This window comes from Tasmannia lanceolata, unplaced genomic scaffold, assembly GCF_043159265.1.
Source record: "Tasmannia lanceolata isolate RefF3 unplaced genomic scaffold, GAP_Taslan_0.1 ptg000002l, whole genome shotgun sequence".
NCBI classification, from domain to species: domain Eukaryota; kingdom Viridiplantae; phylum Streptophyta; class Magnoliopsida; order Canellales; family Winteraceae; genus Tasmannia; species Tasmannia lanceolata.
The window spans coordinates 50,957,552-50,973,242 of NW_027518679.1; the positions used below are offsets into that span (position 1 = coordinate 50,957,552).

The following is a 15,691-nucleotide window of genomic DNA, read 5'->3' on the forward strand; positions in this document are numbered from 1 at the left end:
GGGTAAAAGTCTTGGCCGAGGATCTCGAAACATTGTGGAACCTTAAAGGAGTCCTCAGTGGCCAAGTAAGTGTCATTTTTTAAATTAAGTGTTGTCTTCAGTACCCATTGTTGAGGTAATTAAGAAATTTTTTTGAGTTGTAGGTGTTGGATGTATATGGGAAGTATTTGTGCGCCTCCAGCAATGCCTTGACTGGACGGATTGTATATATTCCTTCGTCAGTACATGTAAGAGGCTTTTTTGTAGCTATACATGTTACTTTACAACTTATCCATGATTTAGTTTTCCACAAAATTCATTTCATTGTACAGGGATATAAGACTTCAGGGCGTGATTTAATGGATGACAACCATAAGTTGGAGTCCGATCGGTTGGCGAACGAGCTATTGCATCGTACAGTTGACCATATCCCGTCAGAAGATATTGGGATGATTTTAATCCCATGCTGTCAAGACTTTCATTGGGCTCTTGTGCTTGTTGATATGGTGAATAAAAAGATGGTCGAGTTCAACTCAATGGAAGGGGACTCATTTCAGGAGCGAGCATCTCCCACTGTAAGTAAATTAACATCTTCCGTAACATTTAAAGTTACTTCCATATGTATGACACTCAATATTCCTTCGTTGTCTTAAATTCAGGTAGCATTAATGAAGGAATATTTGAAGGGCCGGGGTTGCAACATTGATGACTTTCCATATTCACAGATGGATGGCTTCCGAAAGCAGAACAATGGGTGGGTTCAAACTTAAAACTTTTGAATTTTTGTTAGTATTCCTATCTCATTCGTAGTTAGCTTAAAAGTAACTCTATTCAATGCATGCTTTTATACAGGGTTGATTGCGGCGCTTTTGTCCTAAAAGCGATTGAGCATCTCTACCATGGTCAACCACTGAACTTTGGGCCGACAGACATTCCTGAATTTTGGCTACAACTCTGTGAGAGATTTTTACGAGGAGAGTTTGGGGACTGCACACTTATATAGGAACACCTTCTAATGTTGATGGATGTTTATTTTTTCTGATGATCAAACTTTATTTTTTAATGGAGATTGGCAGGGGATTTGTTAAATGGCAAGGGAAGTTGGCAGGGGGTCTGTGTTTTTCTTTGTGAATGGGTGGAGAGGTTGTAAATTGAAATAGGTTCAATGGAAGTGTGTTTGTGTTTGTGAATGGGTGGAGAACTTGGTTGGTGAAACAGGGAATTGTGAACTTGTTTATAAATGTGGAGAAGTTGTAAATGTAAGCAGGTTTTATGGAAGTGTATTTGTGTTTGTGTTTCAATTTGAATGTTGGAACTTGTAAATTTAAACAGGTTTTAGACATGTGTGTTTCTGTTTCTGAATGAGTAGGGAAGTTATAAATTAAAACATAATATGATGTGTGTTTGTGTTTGTGAACAGAATATTAAGTGTGTTTGTGTTTGTGTTTATACAGGTTTTAGACATTTTCAATTCCAGCAGCTTTACTCGGCTGGAAAAAAGGTTGCTGACCCATTTTCTGGGTTGGTAACCCACATTCCAAGGTTAATAACCCAAATTTTTCTGGGTTGGTAACCTTCAGTTCCAAGTCTAGCAGCTTCACTCGCTAGAAAAAAGGTTGGTGACCCATTTTCTGGGTTGATAACCCACATTCCAAGGTTGATAACCCAAAAAAAGGGACGTTGGTATCCTTAAGTTCCAATTCCAGCAGCTTTACTCGGCTGGAGAAATGGCTGGTGACCCTCTTTCTGGGTTGATAACCCACATTCGAAGGTTAATAACCCAAAAAAAGGGACGTTGGTAACCTTAAGTTCCAATTCCAGCAGCTTTACTCGGCTGGAGAAATGGTTGGTGACCCTCTTTCTGGGTTGATAACCCACATTCGAAGGTTAATAACCCACAAAAGGGAGGTTGGTAACCTTAAGTTCCAATTCCAGCAGCTTTACTCGGCTGGAGAAATGGTTGGTGACCCTCTTTCTGGGTTGATAACCCACACAAAAAAGGTTAATAACCCAAAAAAGGGAGGTTGGTAACCTTAAGTTCCAATTCCAGCAGCTTTACTCGGCTGGAAAAATGGTTACCAACCTCCCTTTCTTGGGTTATTAACCTTCGAGTGTGGGTTATCAACCCAGAAAGAGGGTCACCAACCATTTCTCCAGCCGAGTAAAGCTGCTGGAATTGGAACTTAAGGTTACCAACCTCCCTTTTTTGGGTTATTAACCTTCGAATGTGGATTATCAACCCAGAAAAAGGGTCACCGACCATTTTTCCAGCCGAGTAAAGTGGTTGGTGACCCTCTTTCTGGGTTGATAACCCACATTCCAAGGTCAATGACCCAACAAATGGGAGGTTGGTAACCTTAATTTTCAAGTCCAGCAGCTTCACTCCTCGGACGGAAAAATGGTTGGTGACCCTTTTTCTGGGTTGGTAACCCACATTCCAAGGTCAATGACCCAAAAAATGGGAGGTTGGAAACCTTTATTTTCAAGTCCAGCAGCTTCACTCGGACGGAAAAATGGGAGGTTGGTAACCTTAATTTTTCGGTCGATCACCCACTTTCGAATGTTGGTAACCTCGTTTTGAGGAAGTCGATAACCTGGATTTTGAATTCCAGTAGCTTTATCAACCAAGGGAATGGGTTGATGATCCAATTTTGAGTGTTGATAACCTCACTTCTGATTGGTTGATGACCTATTTTGGGGGACTCGATAACCTAGATTTTGGTTGATAACCTAAGGAATTGGTTGATAATCCTATTGATTGTGCCGGTAATCCAAATCTGACTGTTGATAAGTCCCTTTTCATGGTTTAGATGTAGGAGAGCAACAACTAAATAGAGAACAAATAGCATATCTATATCCAAAAAAATTGTTTATGTATTGATGTTCTAATTACAACCATTCTTTACAAAATAACAAAAAAGAAGTCATCACAATATCTGAGAACATTCAAAAAATTCAATTACACCCTTACACAAAGAAGGGAGCTTGACAAGGTACGCCCGACCTACTGAGTATGGGTGCAGAAGGCCCAATAGCAGTTTGGTCAACTTGTTGTCTTACCACGGGTGGTTCTTTGCAACTTCTTCTATTGTGGCCAAGTTGTCGACATCGGGTGCATTTGTAATGTAATCCACCTTTCAATTCGCGATCAGTTCTTCTCGTACGCGGCCTTCCCGGTGGTCGCTTTGCAATCGGCGGTAATATTGTCATCAAGGATTCGGAATTTAATTCCCATTGGGTCCTGTCTAGTGTCGGGTGCAAAACTTCAGCGTACGTATCCCGATATCTCTCTACATGAAACCATTTCTCGCAGTAATCGTATGCATCAAAATCTGTGATGCCAATGACTGCCATGGCATGTCCACACGGGAGTCCAAATGTTTGGAATGCACGACAACTGCACGTGCGAAGTTCCAAGTTTACGCCATCTGTATGTTCAAGGGACCGTACTTCATATTCATGAACCCCAACTCGATAAGCTGTATACTGGTGGCTCTCTTCCCTCGCTAATGTTATACGTTCTTCTGCGTAATGAGTCAACTTTGTTTGCCAACTATGACCCAATTTCTGACGCTTTTGAATGAAGTCTGTAGTCTGATGTCTACTGTGCTCTACCAATGATGCAATCGGCAATCTTCTCGCATCCTTCAGGACAGCATTGAAACACTCCGATCTATTTGTAGTCAATACATCATACCTATTCCCCTTAAAATAAAAACTAGCCCAGTGTTCGTTCGCAATGTCACTTATCCACTTGTGTGCACGTTCATTCCTCACCTTAATCTTCTCCATTGTTTCTCTGAACACACTCTCTCTCAAAGTCCGTGCGGCTTTCCAAAACAATCTCTCAAGTAGAACATCTTTGAACTCGGATCGCAAATTGGCGGCGAGGTGACGCATGCAATAACTATGATGAGAATTGGGAAATATATTAGGCACTGCCTGCAACAACCCCTTCGGTCTATCAGAGCATATGGTGAATATGTTCATCTCCGCTGCCAATACGTACTGCCTCAGCAACATAAAAAACCACCTCCAACTATCTTCGTTCTCCGTCTCAACAACCCCAAATGCTAATGGATATAAACCGTTGTTACCATCGACCCCGATTGCAATCAATAAGATTCCTAAATACTTCCCTCGCAGATGTGTCCCATCAACCAAAATTATAGGCCTGAGTGTTCGATGAAAAGACCGTATGCTAGGACCAAATGTCCAAAATAAGCGAACAAATCTATCATCTCCCCTAGGTCTTAAATCTCTGGCTCTGAAAACACGCATATAGCTGCCGGGATTTCTTCTCATCGTCTGAACTGTAAGTGCAGGCAATATTCGATAAGAGTCCTCCACATTCCCACACTTAATCTCAAGTATGATGTTCATCGCGTTGTACGCCTTCCAATAGCTTATAGTTATACCCCAATGCATCTTGATATATTCTCGTATGAACCTCGTCCTCACATCATCTGGGCAAGCAAATAAGCGTAAACATGTCTGAGCAACCCAAGCTGCTGTGACAAGAGGGTGATCATTGCCCCTTAATTTAGTTCTACACGTATGGTCGGGGACAAACGACTTCACTAACAGATAGGTCATATGATTAGTACCCGTTATACGCCATTTGCAACCCTCTACCTTGCATCGAACGGCATACTTCTTCGGTGTTGACTTTGACCTCACGAACATAAACCTCTGCCGAATAGCGTACTCTTTGACAACCTTTTTGAAGTATTGCATATTAGAAAATATTGCCCCAACCGTTAACTGCTCAAACTGAAGATTATTAGTATCTACATCATGGGCTCCAACAAACATCCCATCTGCTTTCATTGGCCGACTACTGTTAGTCGGAACCGGTTGAGAGCCCTCTTTGATAGGAGAACCTCCTTTGATAGGAGAATCCGCACTGAAAGGCTGAGCGCATGGACTAACACCGATATTTTCATAATCGTCATCATCATCATCCTCCTCCTCCTCCTCCACCTCATTATCATCATCATCACTACCATCGTCATTATCATCATCATTTCTTTCTTCTTCTAAATCTAAACCCCTCACACAGAAACCGTCTTCAATAACATTACTGAAGTCATCAATGCCTCCACTAACATGGTTGCCATACAAATCACTTGCCAATGTTTCATTTAAGTCAATTTTAGACCTGCATAGTTCGGCAATATATAATCAAGTTGGATCCATATGAATTATAAATTAAAATATGGAAGTATTCAAACATTGCCAAAGAACTACAATACCTTATGACAGGTTCTGCTGGAGCACCTCTAATATCTTCACTTACATATCTCCCATCAAATTCACTTTCGTAGTCTTTTTGCAAGTACACTTCAAAACAAAGACGTTTTTGGGACGGAATCGAAGTAGAAGGAATGCTACGATTAAGAGAGGGTCTCCTAGTGCAGAGTTTGTTTGGGGGAAGCATTGACGAATTTAAGGAATTAATACATTTGTCATTTATGCTCTTAGTTATGTATATCATCACAGAATTGAACATGTATCTGTCAAACATCCTTAACATTGTTTGGAGGACATCATCATCATCGACGTCGATTAAAGTGACTATATATGGATCCACAACATATCGACATTTTATCGATAGTAAAACCTGCCTTTCTATAACACCAATCCTTCTTCGGATTGCAGCTTGAAATTCGTCGAAATTGATTCCGCGGCTGACAGATAACAATGTCTTCTTCCCTCCGACGTATTTCCAAGAAACATCATCCGTCAAATCTCCATCATAGTGTAAAAGAAGAAAAACCATTGTTTCGGACATTTTTATAAAATCCTAAATAGGGGTTCTAAACAGAGTTGTTGCTAAAATGGGATCTTCATATCTTCTTGAGGGATATTCAAGTGTACACAATGGGTTACCAAGTTCATAAGTGGGGTTATGGACTCTAAAGGGGGTTTTGCTACCTCAATGAGGGTTTGAAAGTCAGTCCACAAGGTGTTCTAAGAGATTATCAGCTACCTAATGAGGGATTCAAGTCCGTACGGAGGCTTCTGTAAAGGGTAATCAAGTTGCAAATTAGGGGTTTTCAACTCTCTACACAAGGGGGTTTTCAAGTTTCTAAAGGGATTACCAAGTACATAGAAGGGGAGTTACCAACAATGTACAAGGGCTTTTCAACATTCTCCAAGGGGGTTACTAAGCCTCTTCGGGGGTGTACCAAGTGTTTATCTGGTAAATAAATGGGTTATAAAGCAGGGTTACAGAGATACTTGAAGCAGAAGCCCTAACTAACCATTTTGAAAGGGTTATAAGACAGGGTTATCAAGCAAAATAAATACAAGGTTATTACCCACAATAATGACATGGTTCAAACACATTAATACAACCACAAATCCTAAGAGAGTAGATAAGCTACTCACCTTTATTACCATTCCTCAGTTTCAGACGTTAATGGAGAAACCTGGAAGAGGTTGACGGTCATTTTTGGTAGGTGAAAAGTAAGAGAGAAATTTCTACTGTAAGTTGTTTTTTTTGCCTTGAGGGTATTTATGTAAAAGGCCATGTCAGAAAAGGTAAAATGGCCTCTGTTCACAAAATATCAAAAGGGTGTCACCCATTCACTATTTTGGCATTTTTGTGTCACCAGTTGACAATTCTTCCAAAAAAAAAAAGAAAATCAAACGGAGGATTTGATTGGTTCGAGTCGCAGCTCCCAAGGTGGACAGTGTGAAAGCGGCTTCTCCTACTGCTTAACGTCTTCAAGCAAACATTAATCGTAAAATGCAGCTTTATCCCACTCTACGATTGCTCTGTTTTTATCTTTCTTTTTTTTGAAGAAAGCAACAGAATATATATTTATATATATGAATAAGCAGAACCGAGATGATCCTGTCGGAACAATGAGCAAATAAAATAGCAAGACAATGACTCAAGGGGGGAGATAGTCAAAACACTCCAATTCGGCCCGGGAAACACCACTCTTAGCCAGAGAGTCGGCTGCCACATTGGCCGATCTCCGGACATGCTGAAAGACCATGGAGTAGCCCTTTCCTCTATCCTCTATCTCCTCAAAGAAATGCACAAATCTCCAAGGGGGAGAAGCATCTCCCGAAAGCCAGCGAATAACATTTACGGAATCGCCTTCGACTATCAGACTGTCACACTCCAAGCGAGGCATGGAAAGAATCCCACTGTGAACGGCTCGAACCTCCGCCTCAGACGAGTCGGCAAATCCAAGAGGCCCCGAATAGGCCCAAATGACTTCCCCTTTATGGTTCCGACATAACCCCCCCACTCCAGCCGCTCCTGGGTTACCGATAGAGGAACCGTCAAAATTGAGCTTCAGAGACCCCGGTGGCGGGGGGGACCAGGAGGGTCGAGATTTCACTTTGGTAACCGATTCCATGCATATGGTTGACCACCCTTCCCAAAGGGCATACGCAGAAACAAACCGAAAAATAGGAAGGGAACGGGCCCAGGAGATGACCGCTGCTACCACCTGTATATAAATCCAATATGGGGACCTGACCTTCCCTTCAAAGACCCGCGCATTCCGCTCTTTCCACAAGAACCACCAGGAGGCTAAGAGACACATCTTCCACAAAATTCGACCTTTCCTCTTCCACGGAGCCCAGTCCCAACTCGTAATAAATTCGGCCATAGAATTGGAAGCAACCCAACTGACTCCAAATCTAGAAAAGAGATGACCCCAAATATATGAAGCAACCTGGCAATGTATAAATAAGTGGTCGATGGATTCCCCGGCGGATAGACATAGTGGGCAGTGATCCACCAGCCACATTCCTCTCTTCCGTAAGAAATCTATCGTCTGAATTCGTCCCCAGCTAACCGACCACCCAAAGAAAGCAACTCTTGGAGGGCATGCGAGGCGCCAAACCGCGGAGGACGCATGCTCCACTAGAGTGGGGATCAGATGGAGATAAAAAGATTTAACAGAGAAAATCCCCGACGGATTCCAAATCCAAATACGACGATCTAAGCCCGAAGACTTGATGAAGCAAGAGTCCAATAAGGAGATGAGGGCGCTGTAATCGCTTAACTCCCGAACAAAAAAGGCTCGACGGAACTTGGGAATCCACTCCACTTGCCCTTGGACCCGTTCGAAACATTCCGATACCCAAGCTTCTTTCTGAGAAGATACAATATATAAGTCAGGAAACAAAACTTGAAGAGAATGGGACGAACACCAAGGGTCCTGCCAAAACCGAATTCGATCCCCCCTATAGACTCTGAAGCGAACTCCTATCCCACTCTACGATTGCTCTGCAACACGCTTCTTTTTTTTTTTTTTTTTTTTTTTTTGGTGGGGGCTTAAAAGTTAAAAGACCTTTCGTTTTTCTAGAAACAACCAAAACTGACCTCAATATCACTTCGGTGGAGATGGTTTTGCCCATTCGGTGAAAGACCCTACTTCTCGGAGACCTACCTTCATTAAATGCTGATGGTACACAAAGAAAAAATCAAAAAGTGAAAAAGGTACAGACAAGCTTGTGGTGGAAAATTCAAATAGCACTCTCCCTGAAGACCCTATCCCAATGACAAGCAGAGGAAGTGTTGGAATAATAATTCAAACGGTGACTTGTGGTTCTAGCGGCTATCCTAGTATATTTTGATATTTGTATGTCGTCAGTGTTTACGATTTTACTTTCGAGCTAGGTTTCTAGAAGTATTATCACTAGTTGTTTAATAGTATATGGAGTTTGCAAATAGTTGTTTTAGAGTCAAACCCAAATAAGGAAGTTCACAAAGATTAGATCAAAGCAAACTATATATATTTGTGTCTACTGTTGACGTAAAGTGTGCAAAAAAAAAAAAAAAAAAAAAATCAAAACAGCAGCAACGTAAAAAAAGAAAGACTCGTGGTTCAGATCGGGTTGGGTTTTTATTTTTTAGCGCAGGATAATGACTAATTTTAAAGATAGTAGAAAAAAAAAACAAATCTTCACACCAAAAATTTCTAAATTAGTTTCATCAAGTGTATAACCTCAAGAATGACACTATATTTTCACATAACAGACATGATCACCTCAATCAAAACAATTGTATCAATATATTGGAAAATAATTTTCTATGTTATTCAAGAGGTATTTAAGAAAGTCACAGTGCACCCATATGAGTCAGGTCGGGTTTCGGGTTTTTTTTCTTTAAACCCAGTCCTACCCAAGATTGAGTTGGGTTTCCCAGTTTAAAACCCGACCCTACCTAAGACCCATGATTTCTAAACCCGACCCACGTTATTTTCAGGTCGAACCCGACCCAAGTTACAACCCTACTTTTGACCTACTAGTCACAACAGCCAACCTTTCCAACCCATCCACTTTGGAAAAGATAAGTTCCCAACGGTCTCCTTTAATTTCCAATCTACTAGGGACTTACATAGGCATTTGAGAAACAAAAATCCAACGCCCTCACACCCTCTTGTTCTCTTCCTTCCAGCAATGGTGCTGGAAACTGCTCGCACGTACATTGTGCCCAACAAGACGACGGACCCGCCCCCTTCGGTCCAGAACCCTTGGACAAATCTCATCACAAACCAAGCTTCCCCTCCTATCCCCACAAAGCTTGACCTTATCTCTCCCACTGAAGAGGAAAAATGGAGGATGCTATTCTTTGAGGATGAACAAATGCTCAAATCAGAGAACAAATGGGCAAATTCCCTAATGGGATATTTTTTACCGCAAACAACCCTACTTCATCTCCTTAATTAAGAGAGACGCTCACATGCAAACGGAAGCTCACTAGATCCCTCCAAATGCACACTCTGGAGCATGGCTTTATTCTTTTTAAGTTCTCCTCCGCTGATGACTGTACACGAGTCCTAGAAGACACGGGACAAAGCTATGGAGGTAGACCCTTAATCCTACAAAGATGGGACCCTGATTCCAACCTGGAAAAGAAGATTCTCCCTGAAATCCCTGTTTGGATCAGGCTCCTTGGGCTTCACCTCAAATTCTGGACAAAACATTGTTTGAGTAGGATTGCTAGTTCGATTGGAAAGTCACTATGTATGGATACCCATACTGCAAAATCGTCCAGACTAAATTACGCCAGAATGTGCATTCAAATAAGTGCCGAGCAATCTCTTCCGGAATCCGTCAAACTCATGACCTCTTCAAGAGAGATTATTCAACCAATAGTCTACGATTGGAAGCTAGAAGCTTGTACCACATGCAAAGACTTCAGCCATCGCACGGAGGAGTGCAACCTCCATAACATTCCCAATTTCATTTGAAAAAGGAATGGAAATTGTCAAAAGAAGCTCCCAATCCAATGAGATCCATCCCATTGAAGCAATCCTGAACATTGGGAAGCAATCCGAAGTGCCTCGAAGCCCTTCAAAGGATATGAAAATAGTAGGAAATTCCTCAAATGGAAATCCAATAGACACTATTGTGATCCCTGCCCAGGACCAGCTCAAAGGCAATAGATTCTCGGCTTTGGAGGACTTGGATCCTGACCCAATCACCAATGACGTGCAATCTCAGCTACAGAAGCGTCAAGGGCAGAACACCATCGAGATTCAGGACCATCTTGGGCATTGTACGAAGAGTAATTCTTACCATCAGGATAATGGTTCTTGGCAAAGGGACCAATGGCAGGAGGTAAATCTGCGAAAGAGCCAGAGAGCTAGGAAGCTGAGTCAAAGGATGATAGACGCCCGTGGTTATTAAGAGTTCTCGAGACTTCGTGTCCTTAGATACTGCGTCACTTGATAGCGTCTTGTCGGTGTACTCTTGGTCAGTTCCCCTATTCTTGTGATAGGGTTAGTTTTCGTGAGCTGATTGTACCATCTTTATTATTCAAATAAACCCGTAGGGGTCCACGCCAAACCCCAGCTTACCTACCAAAAAAAAAACAAATGTTCTCTTGCTCTCTTCTCTTCTCTGTCTTTCTAAAACAAAGACTCCAACGTTTCATTTTCTCTCTTCTAACCTCAACAAAACCAAAAAAATACATAAGCAAACCTAACTTTCCTCTTCTAATTCTCTTCCACAGAGAAAAAGGGGTCTAAGCCCTCTTCTTTACATTTCTTTTTATTCGTTTTAATATTCTCAAATCGGGGCAGCGTCGCAGCCCACCTCATTTCTCTATTCACTCGTGATGGATCTACCATCAACGATTGGAGCAACGAATCGCATAGATTACCAAGCCCTTCGCGTTTATTATTTTTTTCATTTACATCATCTTCCTTTATGCTGCAAGTGCATTCCCGCTACAATGTTGCTGCCCGATTTTCAAGATGATTTTTGGACTATTAGGTGAAAGAATTTGAAAAATTAATAGACTAGAAAGTTGTAGCCCTTTAAAATTTGTTTCCAACGAGTATACGTAAAAATCGGACAAGTGGTTAGTGAGATATGACTATTCTAGTGGACTATGTCAATAAATTCCTAGACTAACTAATGTGTTTGTGAGTTACTAAGTTATTTTTGAGATTGTAAGTCCCTGAACCAGTTAGTGGGCTAGGTTGAACGTTGTTTTGAGTTTGTCCACAGTATTTGTCCATCCATCTCCCCCCCACCCCCCACTCTCAAATGGAAGGGTTAGGATGATCCATTGAAGCTGATTTTTTGTGGACACCCTATCTATGATAGGATCTATCAAAAGAATGCTTTGGATCCCCAGAAAAATGTGGGCACACCTTGTTTCTAAACTCGAGCGCGCGCAGGAACAATAAGCCCTTGGAAAACTGTTTCTGCGTTCGAGCGCAGATAACCTATCTGCACTCGAATGCATATAGCTGAGTGGGCCCATATATCCCCATATAAATAGCTTTCATGATGGTTGCCTAACACAACCTCTATAGCCAACTTTGCTTCTAGAAATGTACAATTGAACACATGAGACCTTGTCGATGTCAAGTGCCCATATGTATTTTAGGCCTTTTCAATTATGCAAACCGTCATTTGTGGGTGACCACCCTATGGTGTAGAATGTTAAGAAAGAAAGGAAGAAATGTTAATCCAATTTGCATTTGAAATCTTTACATCGGGACTGCTAATGAAAAGAGATTTTTTTTTATCAGTTAAAAGTTAGGCCTAGAAGATTGGTTAATGGCTTGACTTGATTGAACAGATTCTTGACAGTGTGGATGGCCATCATCTCTGATATTGGCACTACCATGTTTTAATAATTGCACAAAATCAGCTTATCTTTTCTTATTTTAAAAGACAAGATGACTAAGTGCAGTTATCAAAACATGACAATGCCAACATCAGTATCCTAGCTACATAAAAAAAGGGCAGTCCAGTGCACGAGGCTCCCGCCATTGTGAGGTCTAGGAAGGGCTAGATAAATGCACTGTTACCTCTGCTTTGCAGATAGCCTGTTTCCATGACTCGAACCCGTGACCCACAGACCACCAGGTCGTAATGGAGCAACCTTACCGTTGACCCAAGACCACTAGGTCGTAATGGAGCAACCTTATCGTTGACCCAAGGCTCGCCCTCTTAGTATCCTAGCTACATTTATAAGGGCCGTTTGGATACGCGAATTCTAGAATCTGGGATTTCTTCAAAATTGTAGATAGAAGACATGAGAAGAAGCGGACCAGCCATTGTTTTCTGATTTCTCACCCTTCTTTCAATCAAGAAGACAACAGGCGATCATCCCATGTTTCTAGGTTTTTGAAATCTCAGGATGTGGAGAGATTTCTAAAACCTGGATTTCTTACTTAAAATCCAAGAAACGCTGTCGTGACAGCTTGCAGCAGCCTGATCATGAAGCCTCTTTTACACTGGTTTCAAACTGAAACCTGGATTCTAAAATTCGCATATCCAAACGGCAGCACAGATAAGAAAGACCCTCCAACGACTAAATGGCATTTACTCGCCGATTACAGAGGAATCTCAATACATGAGGTTTTTAAAATCAAATGACATGAAATTTGCTGAAGTATCCGTAAGCTGAATTCTTCCACTCCGAGCAATATGATAATGTAAAGGAAAAAAAATTACTGCGAAGTCTATAGCTTCCCCTCAAAGTTGTATCGATTATTTTTTGATATTTTCTAACATTAAATCCAAAGTCCACGATTATTTGATTATATGTCGAGGGGAAAAAATGGTCAATTACTAGGTCATGCCCTCCAAGAATTCAAGTGGCACACGTTAAATAGGAGGCAATGTGGGGATGCTCTGAAACTTTAACATGACAGCAACACGTTCAATTATCAACACAAGAAATATCAGAAAAGATGTCATTGTGCATTGTGTGGCTAAAGCTATCAGGAAAAGCTAATTAAGGGCGTTGTGGTGGGGGCCTAACTTGGTTTGTTCACCTACTCAGCCATTTGTCAAAACCAGGCTATTCTGAAAGTCGGTGCTTACCACTTAAGTTTGATTTTCCATCGTAAATCTTGTCCAAATCAGCCAACTATGGAAGCCCCTTCATCACCTATATAAATACAATTATAAAATTACAAAGGATTCCTAAGTAGGAAAGAGAATAAAAATATACTATCGATACAATTAAAATCCCAATATTATGGTTAGGGGTGTCAATGGATCCAGACAGTCCGATGGATCATCCGAATCCGAATGTTAATGAACGGGATCTAAATGTAGAGAAGACAGGCTAGAAAATCCGATTTGGAAAATATTAATTCTCATCAACCCCAAATGAATAATTAAATGAAAAACCAAGAAAATGCATTAAAACGATACAAAAGTAAAAAAAAAATGAAAATTTTGGATAACGATTGGTCCAAAATGAAGATAAGGTCAAAATAGCCCATGGCGTTTACTAAATGTAAGAAAAGTATACCCAATGAATCCAAAATACTGAGATAGCGTAATAGGCTTACCTCTCCTCCTGCTCCCAATACAGAAGATGTAAACCCAGGAACTTCCACCAATTATTAACTGAATCCTTGAAACATCGAAGAAAATGGGACAAAATCATACATTAAACGGAAAATAATAATAAATAATAGGGCTGCAACTCGAGCCGGGTTTTACCCGACCCGCATTGACCCGACCCGAAAATAGCCTTGGTTGGGTTCAGGTTTCATGGGTTTCGGGTCGAGCCGGGTTGAGCATTCAAAAGCCCGCATGAATCTCGGGTCGAGCCGGGTTTGAAGGGGCCGGACCCGACCCGACCCGAGTTACATAAGTTATAGTATGTACATTTTTTTCTATTGTTAGTTAAAAGTTGAAAGTGAAAACCCACGCACCCACTGTTACTGTATGTGAGTGTAATTTCTGCTTCTATGAGTTGAGTTGATTCAAGTGATTGATTCAGCATTGTTTGACTGTAATTACAACATTGTTTGTTTATAGCATTGTTTGATTCAAGTGTGATGTGAGTGTAATTACATCATTGTTTGATTCAAGTGTAATTTCTGCTTCTATGAGTTGAGTTGCCTTGCCAAACAAGAATTTTCCTTAAAAAATTGCGTCAACGTGAAAAAACCCGACCCGGCCCGAACCGACCCGAGATTTATCATGGGTAGGGCTGGGTTTGGGAATCGTGGGTTTTCTAAAAAAAAACCCGACCCGACCCGACCCGAGATATTTCTCGGGTAGGGTTGGGTTCTCCAAAACCCGACCCGCCCGACCCAAGTTGCAACCCTAATAAATAATTTAAGAGTTGAAGCTTCTACCGTCCGTATGTGGGATGAAGAGGTGAGAGAGAGACGATTGGGTTCGATACAAATAAAAAACGAATATAGAGGGGTATTAGGCTTTTTTTAAGGATGGGAAACGTAACAGTTTAGGAGTGTCGTTTTCAATGAGCACATATTTTCGCAATTAATCGGAACGTGTAGAAAACGGAAGGATTTGCAAATAACAGTAAATAGTTTTATGCATATTGGAATCAATTTGTTTGTTTTTAGAATGACACGTAGGAAATAAATCGCCACATAGACGTGAGGGAGGAAGGGAGGGCTGCCACGTCAGCGGTGAACAGTAAACCTCCTTCATCTTTATTATATATAGATGAGAAAAGTGTCTCTAGTTGGCCGACTAGAGAACTTTTCTAATCCATCGGCCAAAAATACAATGGGGGCCCACATTGTTTGGGTGATGCAAACCATTCATTTGAGCGCGTCCCTGTCCCTGACATAGATAAGTGTGCCAAAAAAATCAGCCCAATAGGATCATCCCAACCCTACGTTTGTGTACGATAAAATGGACGGCTATAAACCTACACAAATCTGTCCATTTTTTAGCTCAACAAATCGAAGGGTTTAGATGATCCTATGGAGCTGATTTTTTTAGCACACCCTATCTATATCAGGGCCTATCAAATGACAGTGTGTTTCAGGCCGGCGGACTAGAGAAGGTTCACCTGTATATATAGAGGTGATTAGAAGACTTTAAAGTGTGAAGAAATGAGGCGTCACCACCCAATAAGCAAAGTAAAGGGCGATTTGGTCCTTTGGTGGATGAATCCTAGCCCTAGGAAAAAGATCAAAGGGAGCGCTAGGATTTGTCTTCTCTCCTTACCACGGATTGTGTATAGTAAAGCTTAGGGCCTGTGTGTTTAAGATTATGACAAGGTTTTAAATTTCAGTTTCGGCTGTAATTTTGGGATTCACCGAAACTAAAATTTCAGCCGAAATCCCGAAATTTGGTACAAGTCAACGAAATCCCGAATTTTCTCCCAAATTCCAGTAATTTCGGCTAAAATTCTGTAAAGGAATAAAATACTATTACTAAATTGCAATTTCGACCGAAATTTGGTACGTTACGGGAATTTCGGTTTTGGAACGTT

The 15,691-nt window shown here is 41.2% G+C and overlaps 1 long non-coding RNA gene across 1 annotated transcript; it reads left to right on the forward strand.

The window, feature by feature from the left end:
• The first annotated feature begins 357 nt into the window (after nt 1-357).
• Nucleotides 358-919, forward strand: LOC143886574 (uncharacterized). The gene is made up of 3 exons (XR_013253873.1): nt 358-554; nt 639-733; nt 832-919. It is a non-coding gene; the product is annotated as an uncharacterized LOC143886574 (long non-coding RNA).
• The last annotated feature ends 14,772 nt before the right edge of the window (nt 920-15,691 follow it).